Genomic DNA, 26,873 nt, shown 5'->3' with positions numbered 1-26,873 from the left:
CCTCCCATTTCCGGTGAAACCTTTATGCCCGCACCTCGCACCTGGGGTCTCCAGTAATGGTCGCTGCCTATGGACCGGCTTCGGCGCTTTGACGGCTCCTGGGCTGTCCACCAACACTCAGCTGCACAAGAGAATACACCTCTTGCCAATACTGCGCGGCCGATTAGCTCGCCTAAACACGCGTAACCTCGTAATATGTATATTGAAACTTTTCACTTTGCTTTTTCACATTTCTAACATTCCAAGCTCCGACTTGTAATATAACGTCGTTGGTTATTCCATCTTTTTCTTGTAGTTACTTCTCCTTTGGCAGTCCCTTCCTGGAGTCCCGAATAAGGGACTAACCATGACTCTTTTCCAATTACAGGCAGCATGCCTTGCGGATACACATCATGTGTCTCTAGAGAGGCGGTTACCATACCCTCTTCGTGCCGTTGATCATTGCTGATTCTTCCTCCTTTCACGGGCAGTTTCCAACCCTAAGGGCAGGGGAGTGCCCTGAACCTCCTTCCACTTCTCTGTCCTCTGTGGCAAGGCCGGTGGCAGAATGAAGGTGACTTTTTATGCTGCAAGTCTTCGGCCATCATTGTTGAAGAGTTGTATCTAAAATTTAACCAGTGGATGGGTTCGAATCCGAGAAACACGACGTTTGGTTATTACTGAAAGACACTGTAAGTAGGCTGTTTAGGTTTTTATACTGGCAACGCCACGTAGCGCTCTGTATAAAAATCACTGGCTGTGCTATGTGCAGCCTGTGGCTAGTTTGCATTGTTGTCTGCCATTGTAGTGTTGGGCAGCGGCAGCTGGATGTTAACAGCGCGTAGCATTGCGCAGTTGGAGATGAGCCGCCAGCAGTGGTAGATGTGGAGAGAGACGGCGGAGTTTTGAAATTTGTAAGACGGGATGCCATGAACTCCTATATACATTATGACTTTTGAACACTATTAAGGGGTCTCGCGGTTCTAGGCGCGCAGTCTGGAACCGTGCGACTGCTACGGTCGCCGGTTCGAATCCTGCCTCGGGCATGGATGTGTGTGATGTCCTTAGGTTAGTTAGGTTTAAGTAGTTCTAAGTTCTAGGGGACTAATGACCACAGCAGTTGAGTCCCATAGTGCTCAGAGCCACTATTAAGGTAAATACATTGTTTGTTCTCTATTAAATTCTTTCATTTGCTAACTATACTAGTAGTTAGTGCCTTCCGTAATTTGAATCTTTTATTTAGCTGGCAGTATTGCAGTAGTTTGAGTAACCAAGATTTTTGTGAGGTAAGTGATTTGTGAAACGTATAGGTTAATGTTAGTCAGGGCCGTTCTTTTGTAGGGATTTTTGAAAGTCAGACTGCGTCGCGCTAAAAATATTGTGTGTCCGTTTAAGCAGTTATTTATAATTTTTCTAAGGGTACGTTTCAACACCACCATGGACAACCATCAATAGAGGTGATATCATGCAAAACTCCTATACTGCCCATTCTCTGGAAATGGATAAAAGTCTCATCTAATTATTCTCACGAGATTACGTCGAAATCAATGATAACAAGAGAGTCTAAACGCTTTACGCTTTACTTTCTAATTGTATCTCATAAGTGTTCGATACAACTATGCCGCTTCTTGGCATAATGTTACGGCTTGCTTAACTAGGACAGCGTCAAGGATTTCTGATTATCAACTTTTTGAAGGTTCCCCTAAATCTGACGTTAGATGTAGAGTGAGTGTATTGTTAATGAAACTATCTTCTAGCTAAAGAATGTAATTTGTCTTCTCAAGATCTTATGTCACCATTCCTGGACCTATATCGCAGGTGTAATCTGCGGTAGAATTATAGAACGCGTTTCTGTTGATAAAATCTTTTTAGTCGTTATGCGGTGTCATATTTCAGTCATACTCTTTCTTAATCATATTGCGGGGGTATCATGTGTCAGTCCTCTGAAGCAAAAAGAGAAATACAACAAATTAGCAAGGAAAGTGTACGGGGAAGGTACCATTCTTGAGCGAAAACGAGTGGCATTATGCGTTTCGTCTGAAGGACTCGGTGAAGAAGCTATCGCAGTGCTGAGGAAACGTCTTAGTTTCACGACTACATGTAAGGGAATTCCCATGGAAGAAATCATCAGCGTAGACGAAACATGTTATTTGTCTCTTTCAGTGATTCAGGCAGCCAACGGCCTTACCGTAGTGGTAACACCGGTTCCCGAGAGTTCACCGAAGTTAAGCGCTGTTGGGCTGGGCTAGGAGTTGGATGGGTGACCATCCGGTTTGCCGAGCGCTGTTGGCCAGCGGGGTGCACTCAGCCCTTGTGATGAAAACGGAGCAGCTACTTGATTGAGAAGTAGCGGCTCCGGTCTGGTAATCTGACATACGGCCGGGAGAGTGGTGGCTGACCGCATGCCCCTCCATATCCGCATCCAGTGACGTCTGTGGGCTGAGGATGACACGGCGGCCGGTCGGTTTGGACGGAGTTAAATGATTCAGGCAGAGGAAATAAGACAGAAGGTATGAAGAATTCTGTGTAAAGCGAAACCACCGAAGGATATAAGCGGAGGAAAGGAAGTGTCTTTATGAAGTCAAGAGGAATGAACGCACCGTGATCACCAGAGCGGACAGAGGAAATGCACCTTTTGTTTTGGATAAAACTGAGCACAACAAGAAGATGGAACAACTGTTGGCAGAGTCTGTGCACCGTAAGCTCTACATCTATATCTACAAACATACTCCGCAACTCACCGTACGGTGCGTGGCAGAGGTTTCCCTGTACTACTATTTCTGGTCATTTCCATTCCTGTTCATTCGTATGAGCCCTAATGTCTCGTATCTTCGTGGATCTTACGCGAAATGTGTGTTGACGGCTCAGAATCGGCCTGCAGACAACGTGAAATGTCGGTTCCTGTAAATGTTTTCAGTAGTGTTCCTAAAAAAGAATGTCTCCTTACCTCCAGTGATTCCCATTTCATTTACCGAAGCATCTCCTTAAGACTTGCGTGTTGTTCAAACCTATCGGTAACAAATCTAGCATTCCGCCTTTGACTTTCTCCGATATCTTTCTTTAATCCGACCCGGTGCGGACCCCAAGCACTCGAGCATTACCCAAGAATAGGTCGCAACAATGTCCTATATCCCTACTGATAACAAAATTCAAATTATTGACATTTTGATTAACAGGAATGTTATGTAAATACTAATGGTTTTCATAAAGAAAGGACTGAATGAATACCATATGATGCAAACAGAAATTTTAAAGAAAGAATTCAAAAACTATTATTTACGAAATGTTAAAGCCCATACCATAAATTGACCAAAGATAACATTTATCCTAGGAGAGAGTTGTAGCCGCATCGAGCTGCAAGTTCGCTGAGACTACAATGTAACTCGGCAATGGAGATGTTAACTTCACTTCTCTCTTGCACTCTTGCAACGGTAGTACGCATGTTAAGCGCTACTAGATTGTTTTAAAAAGATCTGAAGTTTAAAAGTTTTACGACTGGAAGTATTGGTCAGAAGTCGGACTGAAGTAAAATCATCTTTATCGTTTAGACAGATAACGGGATAGTCGATATATGTGACAGAAAGTAACTCGTGTGATTGCTGATTTGTGATGGGACTTAGCCTTCGTGATTCTTAGTAGTCATGAACATAAAAGGACACAGAAAAAGACTGATCGCCCACATAAATTCAATTATTAGACTTGAGTAGGCAACAGATAAACGCAATCACGAAGAACTTACAATGAAAAATCGGTGTGTGTGCTCAGTGTAGGGACAAATAGTTACGACGAACAATAAACTTTAATTCAACTTCAATTCTTCGTGTCGCATACATCAAAATTCAAATGGCTTTGAGCACTATGGGACTTAACATCTGAGGTCATCAGTCCCCTAGAACTTACAACTACTTAAACCTAACTAACCTAAGAACATCACACACATCCATGCCCGAAGCAGGATTCGACCCTGCGACCGTAGCGGTCGCGCGGTTCCAAACTGAAGCGCCTAGAACCGCTCGGCCACATCGGCCAACTCGGATACATCATTTAATGGGCATTTAAAGTGTGTTTGTGGAATTAACTGATTCTTCGGATAACACAAAAGTGAAAAGCGATTTAGTACAAATTAACTGTGAACTACAATAAGTTTACACCGAAATACTACGCATTCTGATCATTGTTCAAGGGTATGTTATCTCTGGAATTACATCGTGTAGTTGTTGAATACGCGACGTAGCGACACCTTGACGACGGAATAATAATTAACTACTGAATAGCCTCGCAAAATCATGATGTGACATCGGCTTGGGTGATGGATTGATGATTCATGACTATATTTTCAACGTTTGAATACCCATTCTCAAGCCGGGCGTAAGAACTACAGTCAGCAAGTTCGCGTAAACTGGAAAGTCTCTCGCGAACATTCAAAGGACTTTCGGTTATCATTTCAGATCATCATTAGCAAACAACAGCTAATTGCCGCCCATCCTGTCTGTCAGTTCATTTAACTACATAGAAAATAATAGCGGTCCTATCACAGTTCCCTGAGGCACTTCTGACGATACCCTTATTCCTGATGAGATTCGCTGTCGAGGACAACACAGTGGCTTCTATGACTTAAGAAGTCTTCGAGCCACTCACATATCCGGTAATCTACTCCATATGTTCGTACTTTCTTAAACAGTCTACGGTGGGGCACTGTGTTAAGCGCTTTCTGGAAATCTAGAAATATGAAACCTGCCTGTTGCTCTTCATCCTGTTGCTCTTCATTCACTAACGATGTTTTCAAACACCGTGTTGATTCGTTTATAAATGTGATGTGACAAAAAAGGTAGTAAGAAACGTAGAAAAATCCTTTCTCAGTTCCCAGACTGTTGAGCTCTTCTACCAACGGTCTGTCTCGCCGATAATATACTGTCCACCGAAGAGTTCATAAAGGAGAATGTCCGATGAGACCTTATACTGAACGGGATTAAGGATGGTGGCGCACTAATGTAGCTACGGTAACAACGAGACTTGCGACTATTCTGATGCGACTAAGAATAAATGGAACGCGGAAGTACAACGCAGCCAAGTCGGAGATTTTCTCCTTACATTTGTCTCGTCCTAACTGACGTTACACTATAGAGCTTGCTGCGTGGGCACGACCCGAAAACCAATAGCAACGCACACGCAGTCGGCAGCGGCCAGCCGTCCACTCGGTCGTTATTTTGTCCTGCGACTAGCCTGCGGCCATTGAGCGCTGCGGCCGTAGTTGCGTGCAGCCGCATGGGACACGTCGCACCGCAGACTGCCAGTATAAGGCCACCCGTCGACACGGTTACAGCTGCGTAGGCTTTTCACATTTGTTTATTTGCCTGTTGCTGCGTTCCTGCAGAGGAATTTTCTGTCATCGTGGACTTCGATACGGAAAAATACATTACAAAATTTAGGAGGAGGTCTGCTTTGTGGGACTTGTTTGTCATCCGAAGAACATACAGATAAAAACTCGCAAAAGAAAATGTAGGAGAAAAGTACTTTGATGTTCGCTGGCAGCGAATACACAACACCACAGGTCCAAAACCCACGGTGTAAGTTATTTTACCTTTATTTATATTTTGTTAACACATGTGTATACGGGGTGAGACAGCTGCCCCTATCTCCGTCGTTTTATGCCACCCGCAATGTTACAACTGACCTTAATAAACCAAGCGCGAGATTTTCATATTCTCTCACTTGCTACGCGCCAACTGTTAGTCCTACATAAAAAGTGAAAAATATTTTTATGTAGCAAATCTAATGTAGCTAAAATTTGTATTAGGATACGTTTTCGGTCAGGGTTTCTAGTACGCGTGTTATGTGTGGCACTCTCTCCTACCACTTACAAAAATTTCTGATTATACGAACTATTCCCGATACTCGACCTTATTTGATCTTCTATTGATTGAGCTATTACATCACCAACTTAGCATACTATTTCGTTAACGTTAATAAATTTAATTATGTTGACAATTCGATCCAAATGGTTCAAATGGCTCTGAGCACTATGGGAGTTAACATCTGATGTCATCAGTCCCCTAGAACTTAGAACTACCTAAACCTAACGAACCTAAGGACATCACACACATCCATGCCCGTAACGGTCGCGTGGTTCCAGACTGTAGCGCCTAGAACCGCTCGGCCGGCACAATTCGATCCAACCTTATCCTTACAAGCACGGTAGTTTCGTAGTCATAAGGCCTAACGAATACATCATTGTAATTGTTCGTCTAGGCGCTCAGTCCGGAACTGCGCAACCACTACGGTCGCAGGTTCGAATCCTGCCTCGCACAGATGTTGAGTCCCATAGTGCTCAGAGCCATTTAACCATTTTTTTTTGTAATTGTTCGTTTTACGTCGTTAAAATTCACAAAATTGTTACGTAAAATTTACACGAACATCACTTACACAAATTTGTAAGTGATCGACTAAGTTGGTGGAGTAATAATGCCAGTCAACGAAGACCAAAATGTTGGAATGTGGAAAATAGTTCATGCAATCACAAATGTTTGACCAGTAGTAAGAGGGAGAGACATGAACAACATACGCTGAGGGCTGAATGTGGGAGTAGGGATGCGTTTGAAGGTCACTTTTGAAAGTTTTTCCTGAATAACTGGAAAACTACGCCATTCAGCGAAAAAGTATACCAATACAAAGTTAAACTACATCACATTTCTGTACAAAAAGGCCCTGTTCATTTATTTCCATTGGACTAATAGTTCGCTCGTGACGTGCTTGAGAATGTGCAAATCTCGCGCGTGGTTTACGGAGGCAAGGTATGACGTTGCGGGATGCACAAAACGACAACAGTAGTGGCAGCTGACTCACCCTGCATAATAGAGAGGGTGTAATCCAATTGCCACGGCAGTGCGCCTTCATCTACACAGTAATTGATAAATACGTTTCTGTAGTATTCGTTGTGGAGTATTCTCATGAACTTGAGGACATCAGTACAATGTACGTGTAAATATTGTACACGTCTGTTTCGTACGTAGTTATGTAGCATATAACATGCCTTAGCCCCTCTATGCATGATGTATATCATTTGTACATTTACGAACCCTAAGTCCATTGGACCCGTTATAAATAATATAAGGTTATGACTGTAAACAAGTATTTTATCACGCAAAAATATTTTGTTTTAAGGCTTATCAGTTTAAGACATGTGATTCTTAACAGCATCATTCAATAAAAAACTGTATACTTCTTAATCCTGAGAAATGTTCTTTGAATAAATTGCGTTACGACAACTGAAACATAAGCCATCACCATTATTTTTCAAAAACTCTCTATAGATTGATGATTATGGTACTGACAAAGAAAAAATAATCAAAGTAAAAAGTATCACCTATTTTAACAGTTGTTGCACTCAAGACTGCTATGTTCCTGGCACACATTTTTGTGGACTTAGAGCATAGTGTTTTTCTGCCCTTTGAAGCAGGACACAGTGGACACCGTCTCTTCTGAAGATTATCCGTACTGTTGCTGATGTTACTACTGTTTTGTGGTTGAGGAATAGTAATAAAGTTCTCCATATCCAGATATATAGATTTCTGTAAAACGCGATTAGAAGACCTGCTGACCATAAACGGGTGGATCAAGTCCAACAGAAAAAGTTCCCTGCTTGGATCATCTCAGCCTTTATCTGCTTCAATATAAAGCAAAATTTCGCAGAAGGTGCACATTTCTTCTGTAGTTACATCGTGCCAGTTTATTTTTCTTGATAAAAAAACTCTTCTTTCCTCTAGATTTGTGCATCTCACAATTTCATTCACAATGGCAAATGTAAAACCCAAGCTTTTTTTGAAGTGTAAGTGGTTATGTCCCTTGCTGGTCCTGGTATAAATTTCAACAACTAGTGTGCAGGCCTTTTATTTTTCACTTGGGGGGGGGGGGCGGTAGGGGGGCTTTTATTCCATAGAGTACCATTTGCGGCAATATATACGTCAGCATATTCATTAGTTATTTGACCAGAGACGTTATCACCTCTTCTTCATCCAAAGCGGAACAACTTCACGGTTTTCTTCAGAAGCAGCTTTTATATCTCACAGGAAACCGCCGTCATCAACTGCCGCTTGCATAAAACTGACAAGTATGCTGTCATCTTTCCTGCTTCCTTTTTTAGATGAAGGTACTGACATTCTACCTGAAAAGGAAAAATTTGAAGAAATAACCTAAGTACCCTCTTCTTCTGTGGGCTGCTGTTCATGATATTGTTTAGTGCTACAAACGAAATTTACCTACCTTCAACGTGAGTATCGAGTATAAAACACAGCACTGCTCTATAGTAAAGTCCTACAACACTTCTATACTGCTTCACACACTCGTAACCATATAAAGCGGTATTTAGCTCTCTTACACCACATAGGTGTACGCGATGTGACAGTTGAAGAGTTGTAAGTTATAATGGTGCCTTTTCTGCATCGCAACAAGCATATGTGTGACACTAATGTATTCTCTGAACTCCAACAAAAAGTAAATGATTACAACCTACTTTAGTTTAATTACGCTACAACATAAATGCTATGTAAATATGTGGTTTAAGTAAGAAAACGTTAAGTGACATTTAAAACTGACACAAATTGCTAATAGTACCTGTAATCTGTTATTAAATATTGGAAGAGAGCATACCTGATGAGTGGAGGATCAGTTTTAAGTCTTTTTACAGCAAGTAAGTGTTAAAACTCCTTCTGTGATTATTTGACCTAGGGTAGGCGTGCTCAGGTTAACAGTTGCTACTACAGCGAAATCAACGTTTACGTTCCAGGGCTTGGAGAAGATCCGCCACTTACTTTCGCTCGTGGATGGTGATAGTTGCGTACTTTTTGTTTCACAAACAGTTGCAGACAGTCCGTTTCTAGAGGGGGATTGCAACACACTATTTTGCTTCTTTCGTTTCGTCTCACAATGCCTGAGACACACAATCGTAGCTATCTCCGTAACTTACACAGTTACTTCACTGCAGTGCCTGTACTGCTGTAATTTATTTTGCAATGTGCAAATCGTGCACAAATTTTTATTGTCACCAATGCAAAGCAGTGCCAGACTTCAGCGACATTCGCAAATGCGAATTTGAGTCTAGTAGTTCATATGGTTGTTGATCCCTACAGTGCCTGTTGCTTCAGACATGCATGTATGTCTGAAGGACATTGCAAATAACTTTAGAACAACACAGGCACTGCAATATTTTATTTCACGCCGAATAACGGTGCTTCGATTTAAACCATACGTTTCCTCCTGTACAGGACTCACATAATCTGTGTGAGTATAGGATGTAGACGAAAGTGGTGACGTATGGAAGTTTGGATGGGTCCCGGCAGCGTGCTCGGGTGACCGTGGCGGTCAAAGCGACCGCTGGCGTCAAGCGGAAGACCCGGGTTTGAGTCGAGCCCCGTGCAAAAATTTTCTTTGTCACCAACGCATAGTGCAGCCAAAGTTTAGCAAGATTCGCAAACACCAATACGATTCTCTTATTCCACAGCTAAGTCGCATCTGTAGCCGTAATATGTGCACAATCGACCTAATACTTCAACGTACTTTTTAGCTAGAAATTTATCAGGGAAACTGAAGCATCCTGTATGATAAACGAAATTTTTGGAAGTATTACAGACACTGACACACTGATGAGCTTCGCTGTCAAATGAGACTGCTTCTACGTTGTAAAGACAATATTATTAATTAACTTTAATTAACTAGCTTGCTCTTTGACTTTATGTATTTGACAAAGAGAAGACAGGTACTGCATAAAAAAAACTCTTGAACTTTTTGCCTAGATGCATACATTACAAAATTTTAACTGTCTAAGATTTAAAAAAAATCTGTGAAAAAACTGACTATAGATGAATATGTTTCCTTTGTGGCTACCGTAAGGAGAGAACAGGTTTGGTACAGGACGAGTTGGCGGTTGGAGGTTTCCACTTCTCCAGTTCTCAGAGAGCGCCAGGCGAGGCTAGATCCAACATCGAACAAAGGTTCGAAAACGATATTTACTTTCTTCACAAATTAAATTTTTTATTCTTGATAAATGCGATTACGAGTTGACCTCTGCACTTCACATCACTTTTATATGCATACCTCCCTAAAAAAAAAGTCCAATCGGTATTAGTTATTTCCGACAATTACAAGGAACCACAAATGCTCCTCTCTTTTTTTTTTTCAGCAAAGGGAGTTGTCGACAGAGCAAAGAGCGTTGTATCAAATTACGGTAGCGCATCATCGCTGGTACTCGCAGACGGAATATCACAATCATATTACTTTTTATAGGGACATTAGAGCTGTAATATGGAGTTGTGCTTGTAGCTCAGTAGTACGTACCATGGAAACCGTTGCGGGTCGAATCTTGCTCCTGGCTTATAAGTTACTTACAAAGGGGAGTTTCTCGAACAACATAACCTCACTATTAGCTTACCTCTGTTGACTGTAGTAATTGACTTTTAATGTAGCATTCCGAGCAAAAGAAATTAAGTAACACGGAACTAACACAATGTCGTTAGCTTCGCCATTTGCAAGACACTCCATAGTTACCCAACAAGGAAGGAAGAGCTACATTAACTCCACGTTTTCCTGAACAACATTCCTCGGAATGTCAGCTCTATTCGGATGTTGAGAGCGAGGTGGTGCCGGTCCACAGAAGATCCGACAAAGCCTAACGCGCAGATTTTTATAGGGAACCTACCAAAAGAAACAGGTAACTAGTAAACGCTTCGCACTACCACACAGCTCAAAAGCAAGGTGTTTTGAATATCTCTTTGTGTGCATTCCACAACACTGGCAATAAGTGCTTGCGATCGGGACTAGATTTCATTAGGGAAACTTTGATGGCCAAAGGCTATGATGACCTTTTCATAAATACGGCCCTAAAACGAAGCAGTAATAATAAGCTCTTCAGTTCCCGTGGTAGAAATGGTCTTTTATGAAACAAATATTTCTTGTACATGTAAAACCTTCACCAACAAGGTTAAGAATCTGTATTTGTTTTCAGACGTTATTGCCTGAATTTTCCAAACTACTGGTGTAGTTTACTACTAGCATTCAAGGCAAGCAGATTGTAAAAATGGAATTCGGTAACATATTGATTTTATATTTTGTAAACTTGCTATGAATAGGAACCAATTACAAGGCAATTATTGCATTACGTCACTGTACTTTGGAAACTAGTTCACATTTTCACATAGAAGATGTTCTGTAACACAAGATATTTGTGGCCTTATCTCACGTGTTATGCTTCAAAACAGTTTCTTTCTTTCAAGGGACAAAAGTGAAAGTGACATTCCATGCAGTAGACTCTTGTTCTTATAGTTTTGCAGACAGGGATACAGTAGTGATGAGACTAACAATCAGTAGCATGTGTAATGTTCCTGTATTCATTTTTGATTGGCTTGGATGTTACACCGGGGGTTTGGTTTTCTCTTGGTGGGGTGGATACTGCATCTACATCTTCTTGTCTGTACTCTCTCATGTTGTCATCTCCTCGTTTTTCAGCATGGGTCAAACTATTTGAAATCTGAATCCTGACCATCAGTTAATCCATTATTTCTTTGCCTTTCATTTTCAGAGCGGTGTGGTCGTTCCACCTGTTTTCAGTAAGTGGATTAGCTCGGATAAACCAACTTCCTGGCAGATTAAAACTGTGTACCAGACCGAGACGAACTCGGGGCTTTGTCTTTCTGGGTAACTGCTCTCCCCAAGCACGACTCACGACGGGTTCTCACAGTTTCATTTCCACCAGTACCTAGGGCACTTGTCCGCAAAAAGCAAAGGTCCAGAGTTTGAGTCTCAGTCCGGCATACAGTTGTAATGAGCCCAAAAGTTTAATATCAGTGCACACTCCGTTGCAGAGTGAAAATTTCATTCTGAACACAGAAAAAAATAAAATAAAATACTGAGTGGACTGTCCACATTCTAGTTTTATAGTTTGCCTATATGCTGCAGTGATGCGATCAAATAAACCGACACCTCCCATATTTTCGTTGTGGCTTTCAACTATTAATGGCCTTTTGACGGTGATATAATTTCTGTCATTTTTAACCACTGCTTTCGTTGTCCCACAGGCACTTTCCCTTCTCCAGATGGAGCGAGCTATCGTCATACGTTTGCCAACAAAAATCTGTGCATTTCCTCATATGGACTGTTCATTCGCACCGCGGCCTGACTGTCTCATTTCATTGTCAGGTTGGAGCTACTATCAGTTGAAATTCGGCTTAGTTGCATGGTTCCAGCTGCAGAATGAAGACATTCCAACAGGTCAGTGTACGTGAAGCATCTAGCCACGACACAACCTGCAGGTAATGTATTTGCCAATTTCATCACAACTTTACTTCCATATTAAAAATATAACAATCTTCCAGTATTTTGTCGCCTACTCCTTTCTACATAAAGAAATCCAAAGGTAGTCACTCATCACCGCTTGAAATTTCTTGGAGTTCTTCCTTCCCTTCGAAGTATTCTCCAATTTAAGAAGCTCGTCTTCTGATACTAAGGAATTCCTTTTACTTATTGTGCATTACATCAGACCATTATCCTTTTATTATTACAATCATTGTTATTATTCTTATTATTTACTGTTATTGTTAGAAGTATTTCACTTATTATAGCTCGATAATAGCGAAATTTCCCAAAAGTGATGGCAAATTACTGCTGATTATTTACAAGTGAACAAACGTTTTCATAGGATAAAAATGGCTCTGAGCACTACGTGACTTAATATCTGTGGTCATCAGTCCCCTAAAACTTAGAACTACTTAAACCTAACTAACCTAAGGACATCACACACATCCATGCCCGAGGCAGGATTCAAACCTGCGACCGTAGCAGTCGCACGGTTCCGGACTGAGCGCCTAGAACCGCTAGACCACCGCGGCCGGCTTTTCATAGGATACAAATCTACTGTGTCATGTAGGACACACACGTGAAATTCACAATGCAAAACAGTGTAGTACTACCGTAGTGTTGCAAGGGTCTCATAGTCCATTAATCTTCTATTAGCTACAAAACACATTGTTTCAAAATAGATAGGACATGAATGAAGAAAAACACACACTTTCTGAGCTTCGACACTGTTTTTCTCTTCTTCCACTGGAGACCTTAAGGAAGCAATAGCTAACTTCAATAACTGAGGGCACAGAGCGCTGAAACGCGCTGAGGTAGATAGTGACAGACTGCTGAAAGCGAACATACTATTAACAAGCTTATATCTGGCCTTACATGGATTCTGTATGCAGACAGAAGTTACCAGTTCCGCGCGTCGAGGGAAGTGAAGGGGATAATGCAGACAGAGGAACGGGGAACCTCTTGCACATTCCACTCCCGTTTGTTTATAGAATAACCGACCGCATAGGCAGAATCTTTCGGAACTATGGTGCAAAGAATACGTTTAACATGAGATAAAAGACTACATCCGGCTTATAACGGACGAGCCAGGTCGCCCCCACACTCCAGAGTGTATGAAGTGGCGTTTGGGGTTAGCAAGGACAATAAAATAACGAATTAAGAAGAACGAACACGACACACTTGTAAGACCTAATATCTGCGTTAGTGACCAGGTAATGGGTTTTAAAAACATACACGTGCTAGCCAGAGAAAGTAATATTTATAGAAGGAAAATCCGTGACGCTGTCCAAATATAGAATGCAGTTACAATGGAGATGACGGCCACGGTGAGTGAGGAACATAAACAGCTACCAGCAAACAACCGAGGCGGCACAACAACAGTACTATTTAGCTATTTAGGATTAGGATCCCCAGCACCTCCACTACGCCCCCCCCCCCCCCGTCAGTATCTGCTTTCAGTATTTACCCAATGACGACAGTCCACCAACGGCAGGCAGAAGATTTTTACCCAGTAACTGCCCTTCTTCAAAAATGTGTGTAAAAATAGCCTTTTATAAATGAGGGAGTGAAGAAGAGGAATATGACGCATAATAATCAGTGACAACGGCCACGAAAACTTGCAGACTTATCGGTATGCAAAGTGACAGCACGTGTACCTATGTTCCAAAGCGCCACCCATAAAAAATAGGATTTGCCAGTGCTTGTAAGTCTGGGTCTATTGGTAATAAAAAGGCGGAGTCGATTACTTGGGTAGTCCTTTGACTAGGAATCATTTGTGTACCCAAAACAAGAGTCCTCTTTGTGTCACTATCCAACAATGCAGAATCAACTTGTTAATATTACACAATTCCTCTTGCTTAGGCAAATGGAGCAAATTGTTTACTTCTTTTTGCATTGGATGTGGTCTTCGGTGGTCTTGATGTGACATGTGGAAGCCCCATTAGTTCATGAGCGGTTCCTCCGAAATCTCCAAAAATATTCTGGAGTTCCAGAGCTTATATATTCTGAAGCAACCTTGAAACGTTTGTCAATATCTTCATCCGTTTCAAAGAAAAACGGTAATGAGCGTGGTAGCGCAGTTGCTAGCACGCTGGACTCCCATTCTAGAGAACAACGGTTCAAACCCGGGTCCGGCCATCTGATTTAGGTTTTCGTGATATCTCTTAATCGATTCAGGTAAGTACAAGGATGGTTCCGTTAAAAGGACGCGACCGCTTTTCTTCTCCATCCTTCCGTAATCCGAGCATGTGCTCCATCTCTAATGACCTCATTGTTAAACACAAATCCTGTCCTCTTCAAGCACACAGAGATTCAAAATCACCCTACTTCTACAAGTAAAATACACTATGACGTGAAACCTAAATAATAAATAACCGCAGGAAGTCGCACAACTTTTAACGGTATATTCACTAGGCATTTTTCTAGAAGACCCATCTCCTCGTTTTCAAAAATATTTTCCCGTTATTCAGAAACACTTCAAAAACCTGGTTTTGAATACCACAACCCAACCACAGATTCCGAGAGGGCTAGAGGAAATGGCTCTGATTTTTACGATGTGTTTCTAAGATTCAGTTCTCGAGTAACTTTGAAAATTCTCTTCATATCTACATCCGTTTCCGAGATACAGAGGTTCAGTGTTACCCTAATTGTACACGGACCATCCGCACATAGGAGCATTTTTCCTCTGGTACGTTCTATACTCATGTACTCGTAGTACGAAAATCCTTTATACAGGAATCAATATAGAATCAGCAAACAGAGACGTCGTTAAACTCAGGATTGGTGTTCAAAGTCTTTGTACAGTCATCCTGTACATCTGCTGTGGCCACATATGGGCTACTTTGACTTGTCATCAGAAGTGAAGTCTCCGCTAAAGATTTGGCAGTTTTCTCTATTTGAGAGATATGAGAGGTATCAGGTTTTCGTACCATTTCACTTTGGTGACATGTTGGCACGTAAAAGAATTGTAGTTTAGAATATTCTGCATTGGCCGCCACTACGTCTACGGAATATGAGACGCAGTTTCATGACTTAACTTTGTTCCCAATTGGCGCTACGGATTGCTTCCGTGGTGATCACCAGCACCAATCACATTGTGATCTGGTGGTGGTGGTGGTTAGTGTTTAACGTCCCGTCGACAACGAGGTCATTAGAGACGGAGTGCAAGCTCGGATTAGGGAAGGATTGGGAAGGAAATCGGCAGTGCCCTTTCGAAGGAACCATCCCGGGATTTGCCTGAAACGATTTAGGGAAATCACGGAAAACCTAAATCAGGATGGCCGGAGACGGGATTGAACCGTCGTCCTCCCGAATGCGAGTCCAGTGAGCTAACCACTGCGCCACCTCTCTCGGTCATTGTGATCCAAAGCAATGTAACCCTGGTTACGCTAGATGAAGCATGTTCATTCCTCACCAACACTTGAAATGTTTTACATACCCATATACCACTTACTTAGAAACGTTAATCAAGACATTCAATATTTACGTACGCACAAGGGACAAACCATCAGTTTTTCTCTTCAAATTTTACATTTACCTATAAGGAGAGTACAAGCAAATGCAAAAAGTATTTCTCTTCAATGTTTTGAGCGTTTTAAATAGAATTCAGCTGATTTGTACGGAGGGCTTTTGCCATGGATGGGACTTCACATCAGAAACAAAAAGGCATTCAAAGCAGTGTATTGCAGCGTCAGCACTAAAAAAAAAGTCGTTTTCCAGAAAGGTCGTAGCAACTCTGAATCATGTACTGCCTTCAGCTGCTATGTATAACTTCGGTATTGTTACCAGTTTCAGTTATTATTAGTCATCAAAAGGCACAAGAAATTTTTCAGTCACAGTATCTTTGTGGGTACATACATGACTTCCACCTGCCGCACATAATATCGGAAATACTTACGGGGTAACAGAATTCAGTACACAGTATCTATATGTCATCCAGAAGACAATGTGACAATGTACCATTAATATAACAAAGGTCAGTCGTGGTTCAGAAATCTGATAGTGACGTCGTTCCACCAGTTGAAAAAGTCCTCACAGGCTGAATGTGGTGTTCTATTACTGACGGCTGAATCCGGTGTTCCGTTATATTCTACATCTACATCTATATCCATACTCCGCAAGCCACCTGATGATGTGTGGCAGAGGGTACTTTGAGTACCTCTGTCGGTTCTCCCTTCTATTCCAATCTCGTATTGTTCGTGGAAAGAAAGAGTGTCGGTATGCCTCTGCGTGGGCTCTAATCTCTCTGATTTTATCCTCATGGTCTCTTCGCGAGATATACGTAGGAGGTAGCAATATACTGCTTGACTCCTCGGTGAAGGTATGTTCTCGAAATTTCAACAAAAGCCCGTACCGAGCTACTGAGCGTCTCTCCTGCAGTCTTCCACCAGAGTTTATCTATTATCTCCGTAACGCTTTCGAGATTACTAAATGATCCTGTAACGAAGCGCGCTGCTCTCCGTTAGATCTTCTCTATCTCTTCTATCACCCCTATCTGGTATGGACCCCAAACTGGTGAGCAGTATTCAAGCAGTGGGCGAACAAGTGTACTGTAAGCTACTTCCTTTGATTTCGGATTGCATTAACTTAGGATTCTTCTAATGAATCTCAGTCTGGCATCTGCTTTACCTACGATCAACTTTATATGATCATTCCATTTTAAATCACTCCTAATGCCTACTCCCAGATGATTTATGGAATTAACTCTTTCCGGTTATTGACCTGCCATATTGCAGCTAAATGACAAAGGATCTTTCTTTCTATGTATTCCCAGCACATTACACTTGTACACATAGATATTCAATTGCCATTCCCTGCACCATGCGTCAGTTCGTTGCAGATCCTCCTGCATTTCAATACAATTTTCCATTGTTACAACCCCTCGACGTACTACAGCATCATCCGCAAAAAGCCTCTGTGAATTTTCGATGTTATCCACAAGGTCATTTATCTATATTGTGAACAGCAACGGTGCTACGACACTCCCCTGCGGCACGCCTGAACTCACTCTTACTTCGGAGGACTTCTCTCCATTGACAATAACATGCTGCATTCTGTTATCTAGGAACTCTTCAATCCAATCACACAATTAGTCTGATAGTCCATATGCTCTTACTTTGTGCATTAGACGACGGCGGGGAACTGTGTCAAACGCCTTGCGGAAGTCAAGAAACACCGCATCTACCTGGGAACCCTCTCTAAGGCCCCCTGAGCCTCGTGGACGAATAGCGCGAGCTGGGTTTCACACAATCGTCTTTTTCGAAATCCATGCTGATTCCTACAGAGTAGATTTCTAGTCTCCAGAAAAGTATTATACTCGAACACAAGACGTGTTCCAAAATTCTACAACTGATAGACGTTAGAGATATAGCTCTTCACATCTGTTCGACGCCCCTTCTTGAAAACGAGGATGACCTGTGCCCTTTTCCAATTCTTTTGGAACGCTACGCGCTTCTAGGGACCTACGGTACACCGCTGCAAGAAAGGGGGAGGGGGCAAGTTCCTACGCGTATTCTGTTGAAAATCTAAATGGTATCCCATCAGGTCCAGCGGACTTTCCTCTTTTGAGTGATTTTAATTGTTTTTCTATCCCCCTGTCATCTATTCCGCTATCTACCATTTTGTCATCTGTGTGACAACCTAGATAAGGAACTACAGTGCAGTCTTTCTCTGTGAAACAGCTTTGGAAAAAGACATTTAGTATTTCGGCCTTTAGTCTGTCATCCTCTGTTTCAGTACCATTTTGGTCACATAGTGTCTGGACATTCTGCTTTGATCCACCTACCGCTTTGACATAAGACCAAAATTTCTTTGGATATTACTGACAGAATGGATCTTCTGAACAATGTATAAACGCCATTTCTCGAGTTTTGTGGTTCAGTGCTTGTTTCTAACATTATTGGAGTGGGACAGAACGTCTTGTATGTATCCACCAAATATAATGTAATGGTCACTGATAATAGTTTAAACTGTTATGAATTACAAATGTTTTAATAGCAGGCGACGGCAGTCCAACACGATTTCTGCAAGCAATGATACGCAAACTATTGGACTGTAGAAGTTATTAATCTTGTTAGGTACCTTGCAGAGAATAAAATAATAGTCGAAGCTTATGAATGGGCCAGGACTGTAAAATAAAAAGGCAATGAGTTATCAGAAATGTTTACGAGGTAACTTAACACATCAGACATCTTTGAAATAAATAGAAGAGAAACACATTTATTTAGAGTATTTAGAAGCTGACAGACTGGCTGTACAGCGTGATTCAGCTGCTCCTCCCATGGGTTTTACGCCTTCAACTACCACACGCAAGCTTTTAGTCTTACAGAAATTATGGACGTGACCTTTTTGTAGGAAATTTAAAGTAGTTAAATTTTGTAGCGGGATACGCATTGACTAGAAGCCCTAGCTTTCGAATTATTCAAGAAAAACGTACGAAATTGACTTTCGAACGTGTTTTTCTTGAATAACTCCAAAACTATGGCCTCCAGTGAAAACATATCCCTGTACAGAACTGAACGACACTAAATTTATTACGAAAGGGTCGTGTTTATTTTTTGTCTGTAGAACTAATAGTTTGCGTGTATCAAGCGAAAAAATGTGAAAATCTCGCATGTGGTTTTTGAAGGTGTTGCAGGTTGCATAAAACTTACCGGTAGAGGCAGCTGAATTGCCCTACATGCGACTAGAAATACTATTAATCCGTCGATGGTGCTGTGCCGGATCAGTTTCTGAACACACACATGATAGACATTGACTCACTTGCTAGCAGGTGTAAGATGCAATTACTACCTGGTTGTTAAGATGAGAAGCGTTGTGGTACATCGGTGTATTCCCACTGCAAGTCTTCCGAGATCTAGGTGCGGAGCGTGCAAAGTCTTAAAAACGACTTGGCTAGGAGACAGTTCAGTGCAGTGAGTGATGCAAAGACGAATTCCTTTGGTGGCGTCCGTTGCTCCTCCTGTAGGAGACGGCGAGCGCTGGAAAGAGTGGGGTTCGCGAAGGCTCGATGGTGGGACGTTTAAGCGTACCGTCCCCCTCGAACCTGTGAGCGTCGCGCAGCGCGTCGTGTGCGGTCGACGAAGACACCGTTGCCACTGCAAGGCCAATGTAGCTGCCCTCAAACCGGCCTTAACCCGGAGATAGCTCGCAGAACTTTTGGGAAGACCTACAGTTCACGATTTCGTGGACACGTGACGTCATTTTGACGTCGCATGGAGTTGCCGAAGATCGTAACTTGCGTCTCATGAAACTATGCCGTTTCAAGCCCACGATGCACTAAAGATTTATAAATGGTTCAAATGGCTCTGAGCACTATGAGACTTAACTTCTGAGGTCATCAGTCCCCTAGAACTTTAACCTAACTAAGCTAAGGACATAATATACATCCATACCCGAGGCAGGATTCGAACCTGCTGCCGTAGCGGTCGCACGGTTGGAGACTGTAGCGCCTAGAACCGCTCGACCACACCGGCCGGCAAAGATTTATAAAATCACGTCGTTATTGCTACGATTTGCTATGATTAAACGTCACTTAATGACGCACTGGCGGTTAAAGCCTTCATGAGATCTAAGTTGCAGTACAAAGCCAGAAATTTCGAAAGGACATCGCGGTGTAATATACTAGTTATAGGCGTGGGGTTTCAGGAGTTTCGAAGTGTAGAGAGTACGAGTACCGCCAAGTATAACTTTTTTTCGCCTTCGCATTTCTAAAAGGTTACTTTCATAGAAGTATGTTCTGTAGTATCCTATGTTATGTACACATAAAAGAACTCTCTCTCCCTCTCTCTCAGGAGTGAGTTGTCATTGTCAATAGTTAAAAAAATTAAATATGAAACACGCAAATGCGAATACATACTCAAAACTCGTTAATCATTTAGTAAACCAAATTACCAATAGAATAAAAAAGCATAGAAAAAAAGTGACACATTTGCGAAATAATTAAAAGGGAATTGTGCACTCGCGTTTTAGCTTTAGCACCTTTAACTAGAAATCGAAACATCCTCGGTTCCCGGTTAGATCTCTACCACTGCTTAAACTTTGAATAAAATCATCAACAATGGCGATCGCTTACTTGCGCCATAAGGAGTCGCCCTCATTCTACCAATGGCCTTGTCAAAGAGGGAGGATGAGCGGACAGAGGTTCAGGCCACTCTCTTGTCCTTGGAATGGGAAACTGCCCTTAAAGGGGGAAGAATCAGTTATGATCAACGACCTGAGGAGGCAAAAGACAATGGCAAACCACTGCTTTGAAATCCCATAATGTTTATCCACAGGACGTGTGACCTGTAACTGAAAAAGTGTTGTGATGATCTCTCCATTGGCAAAAGATTCTGAGCTAGTCGCGCTTTCGGATCTCTGGGAGAGGACTGCCAAGGTGGACGTGATACAGAGAAAAATATTGAATAACTAACGAAAGGATAACGTTCTACGAGTCGGGGCGTAGAACGTCGGAAGTTTGAACGTGGCAGGGAAGCTATAAAAATATTCAAGAAAAACGTACAAAAGTGACTTTCGAATGGGCCACTCTTAGGCTCGATCTAGATAAAGTAAGAGTCAGTGAGTTGAAATAAAAGAAAATAAGGACCTCTGGTCAAATGAGTTTACGGTAGTATCATCAGCAGCAGAAAATGGTATAATGGTAGCAGAATTCGTTGTGGATAGGAAGGTAGGGCAGAGAGTGAGTTACTGTGAACAATACACTGATCCGACTGTTACCAAAGTCGGCAGGAAACCAATACTGACAACAATAGCTCAGGTTTACAAGCACAGGATGAAGAGATAGACAAAGCATATGAGGATACTGAACAGCTAACCCAGTACGTAAAAGGAGATGACAATCTATTAGTCAAGGCTGACTGGAATACGGTTGTAATGGAGGAAGTAGAAGAAAGGGTTACCGGAAATTATGTACTTTTAGTAGGAACGTGAGCAGAATAAGACTAAATGAGTTCTGCAATAAATATGTTTGTGGTAGTGAATACACTGTTCAGCAATCACAAGGGGGAGGACGTACAATTAGAAAAGGCCTGGAGACAGGAAAGCTTTCAGTTATATTACAGACAGAGATTCCGAAGTCGATATTGGATTGTAAGGCGTACCCAGGAGCACTTGTAGACTCAGATCAGAATTTAGTAATGATGAAGAGCAGACGTAAATTCAAGAGAATCGCCCGGAGGAATCATTGTGGAAGGGAATGCGATATTCAAGTACTGGAGAATGATGAGACATGTCTGAAGTTAAATCACGATATAGATCTATTAGTCAAGGCTGACTGGAATACGGTTGTAATGGAGGAAGTAGAAGAAAGGGTTACCGGAAATTATGTACTTTTAGTAGGAACGTGAGCAGAATAAGACTAAATGAGTTCTGCAATAAATATGTTTGTGGTAGTGAATACACTGTTCAGCAATCACAAGGGGGAGGACGTACAATTAGAAAAGGCCTGGAGACAGGAAAGCTTTCAGTTATATTACAGACAGAGATTCCGAAGTCGATATTGGATTGTAAGGCGTACCCAGGAGCACTTGTAGACTCAGATCAGAATTTAGTAATGATGAAGAGCAGACGTAAATTCAAGAGAATCGCCCGGAGGAATCATTGTGGAAGGGAATGCGATATTCAAGTACTGGAGAATGATGAGACATGTCTGAAGTTAAATCACGATATAGATATTGTAATAAGGGATACCAAAGTAGGAAGTTCAATTGAAGAGGAGTGGACATCTCTACAAAGGGCACTCACTGATGTTGCTCACGCAAATGTAGATACACGGAAGGTAACTCCAACAAACCTTGGCTAACACAAGAGATACTTCACATCATCGACGAAAGAAGTAAGTACAAAAATGTTCTGGGAAAGACTGGTAAACAGCAATAAAAATTACTTAGGAATTAAATCGGAAATGCAGAGCAACCAAGGAGAAATGGCTGCATGATAAATGTGAAGAAATAGGAAAAGAAACGGTCATCGGGAGGTCTGATGCGGTAGTATTAGGACTACAATTGGAATTCCACTTTTAAACACAGAGGACAGAGCACGTAGGAGGAAAAAATGTACTGAAGGCCTCTGTGAGAGGACTGACTTACCTGGCAACCTGATAGACGAACAAACAGGCGTCGATATAGAAGGCAAAGAAGATCCAGTATTTGAGTCAAAATTTAAAATAACTCTGGAAGACTATAGATAAAATAAGGCACAAGGGATCGATGAAATTCCATGGGACTTTCTAAAATCATTGGGAAAAGTGGCAACAAAACAACTATTCACGTTGGTGTACAAAATGTGTGAGACTGGCGATACATCAGACATTCGGGAAACAACAATGCACATAATTCCGAAGACAGCAAGAGCCGACAAGGGCGAAAGTTATCTCACAATCAGCTTAACAGCTCATGGATAGTGAGCTGATCCTTCACTGTACATTACTATAGTTCTGTTCCATTACACTGATTGCACAATGTGGTGGCGAGTGCATGTTGGTAGGTGGATTTGCACGTAGAATTGCTGGACTCCTGTCATTTCTTGGTGGTGATGATAGACACCAACCCCAACATAATTCCAGCTAGTTAGTGCATCCATCGGAGGCTTTGGCACATTGGAAAACGGCACAAAACAGCCCCTCCTTAACCAGCACAATTCACAACCTTTTCGTGAGCTGTTGGTGGTTTAGTGGCTCATCCCCGACTGACTCTCCCTTCCACCTTTCTATCCATGCCAACCACATTTTGCGCGTGCTAATAAGTTCCACACCACCTTTTACATACCGAACAACTGAAAGCCCCTATTGAGGATCAGTCTTTACATAACAGCAAGTAATTACTCTCAACAAAACATATCGTTTGCTCATATTGGTATTTCTATAAAAATTATTTAAACAAAATTACATTTATATAGACTAAGTTTTGTTCCCTCCAAATGAGGCTAAGAATTTAAATAATAAAGCCATAGCATTTTATCAGGACATCAAAGTTTGTACAAAGAAAAAACTAAACATTTTTATGCAGTACCGAATTAATCATAGAATAATTACAGAAGCTTAACGATGGAATGTTGAACAAAATAGAAAGCAAAATGAATCAACAAAAGGTATGTAGTGTCAAAGCTATGGTGTTACAAACGTTAGAGTTGGGGATCACGAAGTTACTGTGGTTATGATACCTAGGAAGCAAAATACTCATGACGGACTGAGCAAGTACGTATTACGCAGACTATCACTGACAATAACGGCATTCATGGCCAAGAGAAGTCTGCTAGTATCAAACATAGGACTTAATTTGAGGATGAAATTTCCTAGATTGTAAGTTTGGAGCACACCATTGTATGGTAGTGAAATACGGACTGTAGGAAAACTGGAACGGAAGAGAATCGAAGCCTTTGAGATGTGATGATACAGAAGAGTGTTGAAAATTAGGTGGATTGATAAACCGCTGAAGAAACGAACATATGAAAAACACTGACAAGAAGAATGGATAGGATGATAGGACATCTGTTAAGACATTAGGAACTAACTTCCATGGTACGGTAAGGAGCTGTAGAATGTAAAAACTATGGAGGAAAACAAAGATTGGAATAAATCCAGCACATAATTGAGGACGTACGTTATTCACAAAACATACGACAAACTAGCTGCTGCTTTATTTCATCTGCTACAATGTCTATCCACCGTTTCTACTTACAGACCAACCTCTGAACTATGTTTTAGAGTGTCTGAAAATACGCTTATGTAGTTGTGACACCTTAATAAACACTGTTGAACATATGCGTTATTAAATTGAATGTTGGCTGGTTTGAACCAGTTTTTTTGCTTGTGAATCAGCAAGTCTTCTCATTTCGGGTTTTATGAACGTGCATTAGGAAAAATAGTTTGCAAAATTTTTTCAGTAAGTTTCGTGTTTGATTCTTGCAAACACTTTAACTCTCCCTTATCCACTGCCCAGTCCAAATGAATGCAGAACTTCTCACATTTATAAATAACGTAACTTCAAGGTTATCAACGTACCCTACAATAAAGAGAAAGCTTAACTTTCAGTTCTCTCTACTTGAGGTGAATATTATTATTTTGAATGTCATGTTCAACTCACATATTGTGAACCGAACGCTAAGTAAAGTCGATAGACATCTCTTTTCGTCTTCGATATGGTGTGTGCCTTCAAAATGTCTAAAGTTTGCACGAAATCTTGTGGAATGTTATTTACCCTAGCACATTCATTCCTCAGTACACACTTCCCCCTTTACTACGCCATGCTGTCTGAGCGGGAAGAGGGGAAAGTAGGAAAGGGGAGGCGGGGACTGCGAAAATGCTGCATTCAGCTTTGTTTCATATTTCATGTTTCTCAACAAACAGACCATAAATAAAACAAAGTTTTAATATTGTTTATTTTTGGCGTGCTGAAGGTATGATAAAATTTGTAGCTTGCACAAACTGTCGGGATACGTATAGATGCAGACAGTTTGGCAGATTTTTGTCTCTCACGTTGCCCAGTAATTGTGACTTGCTTAGTTTTATAATGAAAAGAAGCCTTTCACGCTTATATATAGATTCAAACACTGACACGACGTTTGCATTCTCATTGTGGAGAATGGAAACTCTTCCCAAGGACAGTTTTAACGTAAAAGAAAATTTCTTTCAAACGGGAACAACTCTGCAGATCGACCAGATACATCTGCAGATGCACAGGGGCGCTTTCAACTGATATGGCACACAGTCTAGAAAACAACTGTAAAACGTATGTAATATTGGCAGTGTCCTGAAACGTCTAGAAAGATATTCCAGTAATTCCTTCAACACCACAATGAACCGTTCAAAATTCGCATTTTTTTTAACGGCATTGAGGTTATTGAGATGGACAATATCCCTTGTCAAACTGTCGCTTCCACAGTGCCATTTTCTTTTTAAGTACATACCGTTTCGCCACGAAATCAGAAATAAGATGCTTCTCATCTTGCAATGTCTTACTGAGGGCAGCCTGCAGTCAACTATTTATATTCGATCTGACGGCAAAGATTTCTGCCCAACTGAAGACACATGTAAAATCCTATTAATCTTTTCCCACCTCTTTTCAAAACAGAGCTCTCATCCTATGAATCCACGAGCTTCCAGGTTAAGAGCGGTTATTCAGTTACATAGGACATATCTTCAGGCGCGTCCGATCATCAAAGCCAGAAATGGTGTTGGATATCAAGTAGAGTAGTTGTTAGCAGCCAGTTACATTAGCAAGCATTGCGTACACCCTGCTAACTTTTCATTATGCAACCGTGGACGTCTAATTTCCATACTAAACGACATGAGCAGTGCCACCAACATAACATCTTTAGACATCAAAAGTATGTATACCGGTATAACTATCGACCAAGTCCAGAATATTATTGCTGAAAAGCAGTCGTCTGCTTGATGAATTAATGAAGTGCTGAAGTTGTTAGGAACTGTTCGTAATTACATGTACTTGACTTTGGTAATTACTTTTTTATTCAAAAACAGGGACTAGTAATGGGTTACTCATTATCTTAATGTCTGGGAAACAATTTTTGTTTGAATTTGAATGCGATTTTGTGCAAACAACATCCTTCCTACGGTGTAGATATTTATCGTTGGTTTCGTTATGTTTATTACGTTCTCTTAATATATAAAGGTCCCAATATGTTTTGTAGTTCTCTACTAGGCCATATGAATTCTCAACAGACGACCTCTAAATCACATTAAGAAACAGTACTTCTTTATATTTACCGCAAACCGTCACCACTGACACTGAGCTCCACCTTTCTTCAAATCACACCATGAAATATAGAATGGCTGCTTCTCCACCGCCTCCAACACTCATCCTATCCCCCAAGGCTTTTGACTGTGAGCACCAAGTCATGCAAAGTATCGCACTTGTTAGTGGTTACGATATAAATTTTGTTCGCAGTATTTGTAAAGAATTATTGAGGAAGACAGTTTCTTCCATTAACCACTCTACATTTTCACCACTTTATTGATGTTAAGCGGAACAAAAACAACTAGAACTACCATCGCATTCCCTACTAATGCCCCTTTTTAGAAATAATTCGAAAACATTTAAAAAAGTTTTATATAAATCTTGCTTTTTTTTATCCCGCAGAATTTAGGTGAAAAATATAGACACTGTGAAAAGGCACTCAGCAACCCATATAAGAATTTTATATTGCAGAAATGAGTAGAACGATTTAAAATTTTGTTTCACCATAGTAACATCATTGTTTTTATCGCCCACGATCTGTTCTTATGTAACACAGGTAACTAGTGCAATAGTTCGCTTGACGACCATAATTCCTCAGTGGGGTCAATCCCTTTTTTGTCAGTTGTTCCAGGTACCTGTGACTGTCACCATCTCTGTTATTTTTTTCTTTAGTTACCACTACAGAGCTTTTTTTTGTCAAGGATCAGTTTTTGATTAGTAATTCCATTCCTTCACTTTCATAGATTGGACATTTATCCTATTGATGATGTTTTTACCAACTAAAGGAGGCTGTGAACTTTGTCTAGCCACGCCATTTACTCTGAGGCATTCTGTAATCGCTCTCTATATCATATG

The 26,873-nt window shown here is 41.2% G+C and overlaps 1 pseudogene; it reads left to right on the top strand.

The window, feature by feature from the left end:
• Nucleotides 1-2,153: 2,153 nt before the first annotated feature.
• Nucleotides 2,154-2,271, top strand: LOC126268512 (5S ribosomal RNA; annotated as a pseudogene).
• The last annotated feature ends 24,602 nt before the right edge of the window (nucleotides 2,272-26,873 follow it).

Source organism: Schistocerca gregaria, chromosome 4 (assembly GCF_023897955.1).
Source record: "Schistocerca gregaria isolate iqSchGreg1 chromosome 4, iqSchGreg1.2, whole genome shotgun sequence".
In the NCBI taxonomy this organism is placed as follows: domain Eukaryota; kingdom Metazoa; phylum Arthropoda; class Insecta; order Orthoptera; family Acrididae; genus Schistocerca; species Schistocerca gregaria.
This window is presented reverse-complemented; position numbering and strand designations above follow the sequence as displayed.